At 46.0% G+C, this 8,917-nt stretch overlaps 1 protein-coding gene across 1 annotated transcript in view; it reads right to left on the bottom strand.

Annotated features, from left to right (window-relative positions):
* The window catches only part of HS3ST1 (heparan sulfate-glucosamine 3-sulfotransferase 1), a 31,430-nt gene extending 23,945 nt beyond the window's left edge, over positions 1-7,485 (bottom strand). Inside the window, exon 1 of the mRNA XM_081304801.1 lies at positions 6,134-7,485. The gene's annotated coding sequence lies outside the window, so the exon portion shown is untranslated. The remainder of the gene's footprint in view (positions 1-6,133) is intronic.
* Between the last annotated feature and the right edge of the window lie 1,432 nt (positions 7,486-8,917).

Consider the following 8,917-nt stretch of genomic DNA (forward strand, 5'->3'; position numbering starts at 1 on the left):
AACAGGACCACAGGAGGGGCATATTGGGGTGGCCTAGGAATGTACATGATGCATTTTTCATCTCTTACGGGAAAGTTTGCCAGTTTATCTAACTTTGCACTAAACTGCAATTTTAAGAACACCAACTATTTCTTAATCTCTTGGACAGCTCTCCTGCCAGCAACAGGCAACACCCAAGGCTGGACTGGATTTGGAAAAAGGTGTATCAGAGTTTCCCAAGGCACATGTAGGTTTCACACTTGGAAGGCATTTTCTAAACACTTGGTTTGTTTTTATAGGATAAAATGAAATGCTGCAATTAAAAAAACAACAACAAAAATTTTAAAAAAATGTCAAATAAAAGCTTCAAAAAAGTCACTGATAATGGAGTACAGATATAAAGCAAGTGAGAGACACTGAGGGGAACTAACCCTGTCACATAATAAGGATCCGTGAAAACAAGGCCGAGCGTGGAGTATTGAACTGGGACACTCCATGGTTCAGATGTCCTCCGTGAGCTCCTCAGTCATTACAGTTAGCTAACGACCTGGGATCATGCATGAGCGCCTTTCATGCTGGTCTGAGATTTCCTTGAGGGCTGGCCCTCAGTGTTTTTTTCCCAGTAACCTACTCTAACATTACACAGCCTGACAATAGATGTGCTCCAGAGTCACTTTTGTGAAAATGGGGAGCAGAGGCCACTATGTGGGATTAACTCACAACTGCAACTCCCAGAAAACTATAAAGTCTCCAGACTCCCTGTTCATGTTGGGCCGTGACCTGGAACTTGGTTCTATGGAGCCACAGACCAGACTGCAGTCTCACTGGCTACCTGCCACAGGTCTCCCATCCAGCACCCACATCGCCTTCCCTGATTTATTTTGAATCCTTAGCATATCACTATCTCACTTGGAGAGATTTTATTTATCTCTCTGGCTTTTTGTCTGTCTCCTCTGCCTCGCACAAGGGTGAGGATTTCTATCTGCTTTATTCCTTACTGTGTCACTAGTAAGCCAAACAATACTTGGCACAAGGCGGTAATTCAATAAACACGTGGTCAAGGAATAAGTGCGATCTCTCTAAATGCTTACTGGGACAGTGACAAGAGGCATCCCAAGTGAGTTAAAATAAAAACTGTGTAAACGTGAATCATAGGTGATTCTAACACTGTGTACCCCATAACCCTGACACTCCATCCAGAATATTCTAGATAACTAATTCTCCTGAATCCCCCTGTCCAGACAAATTTCCTTCCTATCCCAGGAACTGGAGGCTATAAAATGAAGGCTTTGAGGCAGACAAGAGGTCTAATTACAGAAATATTCTATTGGATCCACATAGTGCTATTTAGAAATACTCAATCTGCCACTACCCAGAAATCAGTAGATTCCCCATAAAAGTACGAACTTAGGGAATTCTATCTTGAAAACTAAATAAATACAATGCACCACAGCTAGGCCTGAGGCCCACTGGCAGCCCTGTTTTGGGTCTGAGCTTAAGGCCTCATGCCGAGGCATGGCCTAATCTATCAGGGCTGATTCTTGCTTGGTTGCTGAAAGCATTTTAGCTTGCGACCCCTGCTGGAAAACTAACAAAAAGCGTGCAATATGGAAAAAAAAAAATTAAAGAAAAGATGCCCACTGGGATCCATTTCCATTATGTTCAAGCTATTCCTGGGAAGAATGATGTATTCATTTTTCTGGACCTCATGTGGTACCACATAACTATTGATAAACTATGGCCCAGTAAATATTATTCTAATGGCCTGAAACAGCTAGGGGCTTAATTCCCTATGGGTTAGAGGAACTCAGAATGCCTCCTGTTGGAGGCAGGCCTGGAGAGGAATTGCAGAGGCTGTGTGCATCCGTGGGTTACAATGTCTCCCGACTCGGAAAAGGAGTCTGCTTGGAGATTGTGGATGGCCTCTAGGAACTGGTGAGAAGCCAAAAATCCAGGATTAGAAACTGAAAAGAAATGAAGGGAACCAAGCTCTAAGGATCATGTCAAGATGGTGCCAAAGGAATGGTTCCACTGGGACCACATCTTGGTACATTGATGCTGCTGCTGACGCCAGCCGGCCGGATCCATGACCCACAGTGCTAAATAAACACTCCTTTGTCCTTGTGTCCTTTAACTACTCCCGCAAGATTCCAAGCCCCAGGTGGGTCATTTAACTGAGTTCAGAGCTAGGAGATATGGACAAGGAGAAAGAGCCTCACCTTGTTTACCAAAACCATCTCCCTAGAACAAGAGTGTAGTTCCCTCTAAATAAGAAGACCTTCAGTGGCTGGGTATCTTCTAAACACTTTGTAGGAGTTCAAGTAGAGATGGAGGGAAAGGGCAAGACAAGCAGTATCTTGGAGTGAAATAAGAACAGACAGATCTGCGTTCCAATCTGGAATCTTTTGTACTTTTAGAAAATTAATGAAGTTTCCTAATCTGCCGATTCCCAATCTTTAAATAGAAATAATGCCATCTGCTCTCTAGGGTTGTTGTGAAAATTCAATTCAATCATTCATTCACTTTTGCAAACACATTTATCAAACATCTAGTAAGTACCAGGATAATTTGGGGGACAAAAATATGAAAAACACCTAGAACAGCCAGAGCTCTGTTCTGAGAACAGATTTAGACAAGAGAAACTCAGGTAATCCCATGAAAGTAGTCATGTTTAACTGACTCCCCTATCTGCAACTTACATTTTTAGATTATTCAATGTCAAGTCCCTGCCTATAAATAGATTTTCTTAAGATATATGTTATCTAAAAGGTAAAAAAGCAGAATAAACAAACAAACAACCAAACAAACAAAAAGAAATACTCTAAAAATTAACTACAATACTAAAACAAGACAATCATAATTCTGAGAAGCATCAAAGCCTTGTGCTGGTAGAATTCACATAGAGTGATCAGAAGAAGAAAATGTCAAATTATATGAAATCCTCACTCTCATTTAATATTTTGCATACATAACTAACTCAGAGATACCCAAACTACAATTAACCTGAAAATTAAAATAGACATAAAATAAAAATGGGGGGAGGGCAATTTAGTAAAGAGTTTCATAAGGGTTTTATGATTGTCAAAATGCTGTTCATATATTTTTTTCCTTATTTCTCCCAAATATTCCATTAATCTCTATTTTGCAGAAAAGAAAAAAAAAAAAAAAAAAAAAAACAAAAAAAAACCCTGAAGCTCCTGGAGGGAAAAACATTTAGCCAAGGTCATGGGACAAGAAGTCGGCTCTATAGTGCCTGGAGGTCTCTCTCTTTCCCCTACCAGAAAAAGGCAGTCTCAATAGAAAGCACCAGATCATGTAACCAGGTTGAAGGAAGACAATTACCCCCAGTAGATAAGGAACTACCCTGGTTTTTCCAACTCAGCTGGGAAGTTCCTGCCTTCTGTAATGACTGGAAAGTTACTGGATTTCCTGCTGAGCAGCCGGAAAGCTACTATTCTCCTGCCACAAGTGTCTCACATGGGGACCTTGGTTTAGGTGCTGGCCCAATACCCAACACTTGAGCACAACCTTGGCATAGGCTCCATTCAGAACATCCACTATCTGTCCCTCCTTCCAAACCCTAGCCTCCACAGAGAGAACAGGACTCCATCCACACGGTGGTTATGTGTCACCAAGTAAAGATGCCACAGTCCCAGAAAGGCAGCATGCACTATCAAGCGATTTCTACCAGCCAGTCCACCTCCTGGCCTCTTTCTAGTCACCACCAAATTTCAATTCAAAACAAGAAAAGCTTCCACATGGCTTGTCCTTTTAGAGAATGCCTGGGATTTTTTTTTTCTAATAAGAAAGTTTCTTCTTTTGACAATAAAAGCAAAAGCCCCAACTACATTGTGGAATCCCAGTAATGCAAATCCCTCTCTTTTAACAGGGTTACAAAGTGGATGCACCCTGCAAAGGACTGTAGGCTCCCTGCTAATCCTATCACCAGCAGAGTCAAGTCCCCCTGGCCTGTGGAAACTCCTATTTGCTAGTTCAAGGCATCATTTTGTCATCAGCTTCCCCAGTAAATACTTTCCATCTTCAAGCTACAGTGCATCTTATTATAGCAGCAGCTTCACAGTGGACCTGCAGCCCAGTAACAGCTCAACAAGCTTCGCTCTATGCTGCTGTCCTAATTAACTGCTGATTTAGGAGTGCTTAGTCATGAAGTTGTCCATCCCTGTCAAAATCTGCTGGAAGAGTTAGATAGGTAGCTGAAGCCTGGAAAGTCTCTGTTTAGAATGAATCTTTTCCTGACTAGGGCAGGAAAAAATCTTATATAACATAGTGGTCCATTTCAATATTGTATTTTCTGCAATCCTGTGGTGGGGCTATCTAAGCACTGGAAATACGAAGGGAAGGCTAGTGCAGGGATTTGCAGCTGAAACATTCATCTCCTGGAATTTCAGTTGGTTAGGCTTATTCTAACTGCACCCACTTTTGCTGGGAAAGCAGAAAGCAAAAATAATTCTGAAAACCAAAGGCAGCGCTTTGAAATGCAGGGAGGCAAAAGTTGGGTTATATCCCCTCCTTAAAAAAAGAAATAGAAAATTCCTGCAATTAATCTTCGAGTGGAATCTGGTAATTGTATCTTAACAAAATGAGGTGATATTTGATTGCAAAGCGAGAACGAACAGCTAAAACTGAAGGAATTTGCATGTATTCTGGCTGTAGCCGCTGCAGCAGCTGGCCAAACACTGAGTGCCCGAGCTCCTTGGAACTCAGCTAAGGACCAACTCCCTGCCCTCCCTGATGGACCAGTGTCTGGAGGAGCAATCCAGCCCTGGAGCAGCGCAGGAGAGCTTGGTTTGCTAAAGAAGGAGCGGAGCCCTGCACTCCCTCCTCCCATTGGCCGCTCTCCCTGATACTCCTTGGGCTACACTAGGTAGCAAGAAATTGCTTCTGGGAGCGCAGTCTGAAGACAGCGCATTTGGAGTTGCGTCCCCAGGATCCCCCAAAATCGTCTTGGCTCAAGTTGCGGATAAAAATAGCCTGGGATAATGCTGAGGGAAGGGGAGGAGCGAGTCTCGCACAAGGCAATGCAAGTCAAGGATACGACTGGTTCTGCAAAGAGCGGGTTAGGGAGGGAGGGGTGCAACTCTTGGCCCAAGAGAAGGCCCTGGGCGTGCAAGGAGGCTCTCATGCCATCTTGGTTGAAGTAGTAAGAGTAAGACCTATAGCGCTGGAAAATAACTGCTGAGCCCAGCACAGCCCTTTGACTGTGGTGCGGGTAACCTGGCTTTGGCTCCAGCTTCTCCATCTCACCATCCGCCTGCGCTCCAAGTTAGGCCCTTGAAGCCGGCCCTCGGGTTCCTGGACAGCGGGTGCCAGAAGGGGGAGCAGCGCCAGGTCAGCCGCCCAGCTGGGAAAGCACACCTGGAGAAGTCAGGCTGGGCGAGTAAGTCCCTGGTTCCCGAGGAGTGGGCTAAGCGCTCCCACGGCGGGTTCGCTCCCCTTATCCCCCTGCCCCCAACCTCCTCCACTATCCACGGTACCCGAAATAGAAACCGAGGCGGAAAAAAAAAAAAGTAAAAAGTAAGCTGAAATATCAAGATCCAGTTGTAATTGGTTTCCGTATGATAGGCTACTTACAGTCCGGGCTGTCGCTTCAATCTCTTTTCTCGCTAGCACCCCATCCCTCGGGAGATGCCCCATCGCCTCCTTACTCCAACCGACCGCAAAGGTCAGCTGGACCAAATCGTCCCCACCCAGGATGCCCGGTCAGCTGAGTGACTTGCCGACCGTCCGCCCGCTAGTTCTCCGCCCCAGGTGGTACCGGTACCCAGGCTTGGCTGAGCGCTGTGCTCCAGCCTCCGCACAGGGTCCTAATGGGAAGCCGCCGGCGCGTAGCGGCGGACTGGTGGGAACCTCCGAATCTGCTAGGGGGAAAAAAATCCAATTCATTAAGAGTCAGAAACTCCAGTTTCTGCCCTTGTAGACCAGTCCTCGAGACTTCCAGAGCTGAGGTGCGAGAGAAGGAGGTGAGGACGATGAGAAGACCCTGTCTCTCCTTGTCTCCTCCCTTTCCACTCCACCTGCTTCAGCCTTGACTCACCTTGGGTTCTGCACTTGCCCCGAGTCCGGGCGCCAGGCGAGGGCACCTGGGTGCCGCTTCCCAGACTGGAGGCCCCCGCCCCACGAGCGCTGCACTCACCTGAGCCGCGGTGTGGTCCAGCCCGTCGGGCTCCCTAAATTGGCTCCAAGGCTGGGCCATGTGCAGCACCGCCGAGCACCCGCGGCGAGTGGAGTGAATTCCGGGACGCCCAGACCAGGGCGGGGAAGGGGCTCCGACACCCACAGAGAACCGGCGGTGGCGGCGGCTCAAGGCTGCCAGCCCGCGGAGGACCTTGCAGGCGGGCGTTTTTGGTGCTCTATCCTGAAGAGGGGAGGAGCAGGAGGAGGAGCAGGAGCAGGAGGAGGGACGAAGGAGGCCGAGCCCTGAGGGAGAGCGCGTTGGGCAGAGGAGGATCGCGAGCGCCCACTGCTGCCTGGCCGGTTCCGGTGCGGCCCCGAGTCAAGCTCGCTGGAAGCCGGGAGCCACTCAGCGCTGGGCGGCTCAGCAGGACCCTACCTGGCAGAAGCGTCAGCCGCGGGTCCTGGAGTAGTTGGTCCCGCCTACCCCGTGTTGCAGCTCCTCGGGTTTCTATCCAAGGTGAGGGACCAGCGCTTACAAGAGAGTGGGGCGAGTGGATTGGCAGACTTCGCTGTCGCTGCAAACTTGGAATGTCCTGTCTACTCTCTGACCCCGAGCTTGGAACCCATCTGTTCCCCCACTTTCCAGCTCTGCACGGTCCCTCAAACATGCGCTCCTCCCACTGTGTTCGCACCACGTGTTTCCTTACGGGCAGGTGACCCACCTTAAGCAGGGGTGATTGCTGCGCCGCCCAGGAAGCAGAGGGAGCCATTCTCTCCAATTCGCACTGCAGCGGACCTGGGACAGCAGCGACGCCTGGGCCAGGAACCGCTCGAGGAACCCACTTCGGGAGTGCACAGTGTAGCCACTGAACACACCCTCCCTTTGGTTTCGCGTCAGAACGTAGATGAGGACTTGTGAAGAGGGAATGGAGAATTCCGTTCTGCTTTTGCTAGTGTGCTAGGATGGCAAATGTCAGCGCTGAAATTAAGCAAGGTCCCCTCCGCCACCCCCTAGTTCGGAAGCTGAGGGGTATTCTGTGAGAACCGACCCGCACACAGTAGTTCAATTTAAGATTTGGAGAGCATGGGTTTGGAATCTTGGAGAAACTGGGCTGCCTGGCTACCTAAGCCTAAGCAAGTCGTTCTCAAAGGCCGCTCAGCAAAAGTGGTAATTTTTTTTAATCAAATGTACATCAAAACAATCTTCTTTGCATGAGATTTCAATACCTCTTCCATATCTTAAATACTCTTCGAAGATAAATATTTGGAAGGATTCAAACTTGCCATTTACTTCTTTTTTTCTTTCTTATTTGATAGTCTTCCAACTAAGGGAAAGTTTTTATAGGGGATGTCTACAGGGAATAAACCCCTTAATTTCTACAAAGATTAGTCTCTGCCATTTTAGAAGGCAAAGCTACACCCAGCGCAGTATTTTCTGTTTGGTAAGACGAGATGTGTCCAAAAGGACTGAAACAAGACTTCCTTTTTAAAAATAAATATTTAGGAGTTTTAATGACCCTGGCTATGTGAACTTTTAAAAAATCACTTTAAGGCTGCACTTTGAAAAACCTTAGCATTTAAATTTAACTTAGATATAGGGGACTGCTTTTCTCCTCCACTCTATGAAGCTGTGTAAAGTCATGTATAAGGTTTTTCTGGTCAAATGCCAGTCTAAGATAAAGCCCTGTCAATCATGGTATCCTTGTGTTTCTATCTGCAGCCAAGCACAGTGCAAATCATGAGTTCTCCAAAAGAGGCAGAGGTTTTGATAGTCAAACTTGTTATGATGCCTTTTTCTAAAGGTTTCAAAGTGTTATGCCACCCATAATATGAATTTCACAACTCATTTGTGAGACACAAAGAGGGATAACAATGCTTCTACTTACACCGTAGAAGCCAAAGGTAGATTAACTGATCTACTTCATTATCTATCCCAAAAACTTGAAAGAAACTAGAATCCCAGGCTCCAGTTCTGTGTCTGTTAGTTGTTTCCATTTTCAAAAGTGACTCCAGGCCCATCTGACAAGTGACAAGAATTTGAGAACAGGCACTTTAGATATTCTTGTTAAAAAAAAAAAATAGCACACATTCATTAATCAATAATGTTCTTATGTTTAGATAAGTGAAAATACAAATGCATTATTTTGTTCTTATTTAGCATCATGTCTCTGTGCAGATATTTACCACCTCCCCTAATCAGTCTTCTCTGAAGGCTCTGGACCAGAATTACACTTCCTATCCAGGAAGCTAGGCACAACGGCCTACCTCTGCTGTAACAACACCAATATTCTGCGGAAAATATCTGTCTAGGGGCTGGTGCTCCCCAGAAGATGAGAAGTGCCTTCAGCATGGGCACCATGACATCATTCTCTCCCCCAGACCCTTGTATGGTGTCTGAAACATACCTTGCTCTAAAGAAAAAAAAAAAGTCTATAGATTTAATTTCCTTTATGGTGTGATGACTTAGGGTAGATATGTTCCCACTCCACAAGCATGATGTGAGAATGGATATCCATGGAAGATCAACGGTCCTTCTTAGTTATGTGACCCAAGACAGTGTCATCAACTGAAAAATGGGGGAGTGTGATTATTGATCTCTGCATTGCTTTCATTCAAGCTATTAAAATATTGATTGAGGAACTGGGGTTGTGACTCAGAGGTAGAGCACCTGTCTGGCACGTGCCAGACACTGGGTTCAATCCTTAGCACCACATACAAATAAATAAACAAAATAAAGCTATTGTATCCATCTACAACTAAAAAAAAAAATTAAAAAAAATACTGACTGAGCACATAGTATGTA

The sequence above is a fragment of the Spermophilus citellus genome, assembly GCF_964194105.1.
Source record: "Spermophilus citellus genome assembly, chromosome: 8".
NCBI classification, from domain to species: domain Eukaryota; kingdom Metazoa; phylum Chordata; class Mammalia; order Rodentia; family Sciuridae; genus Spermophilus; species Spermophilus citellus.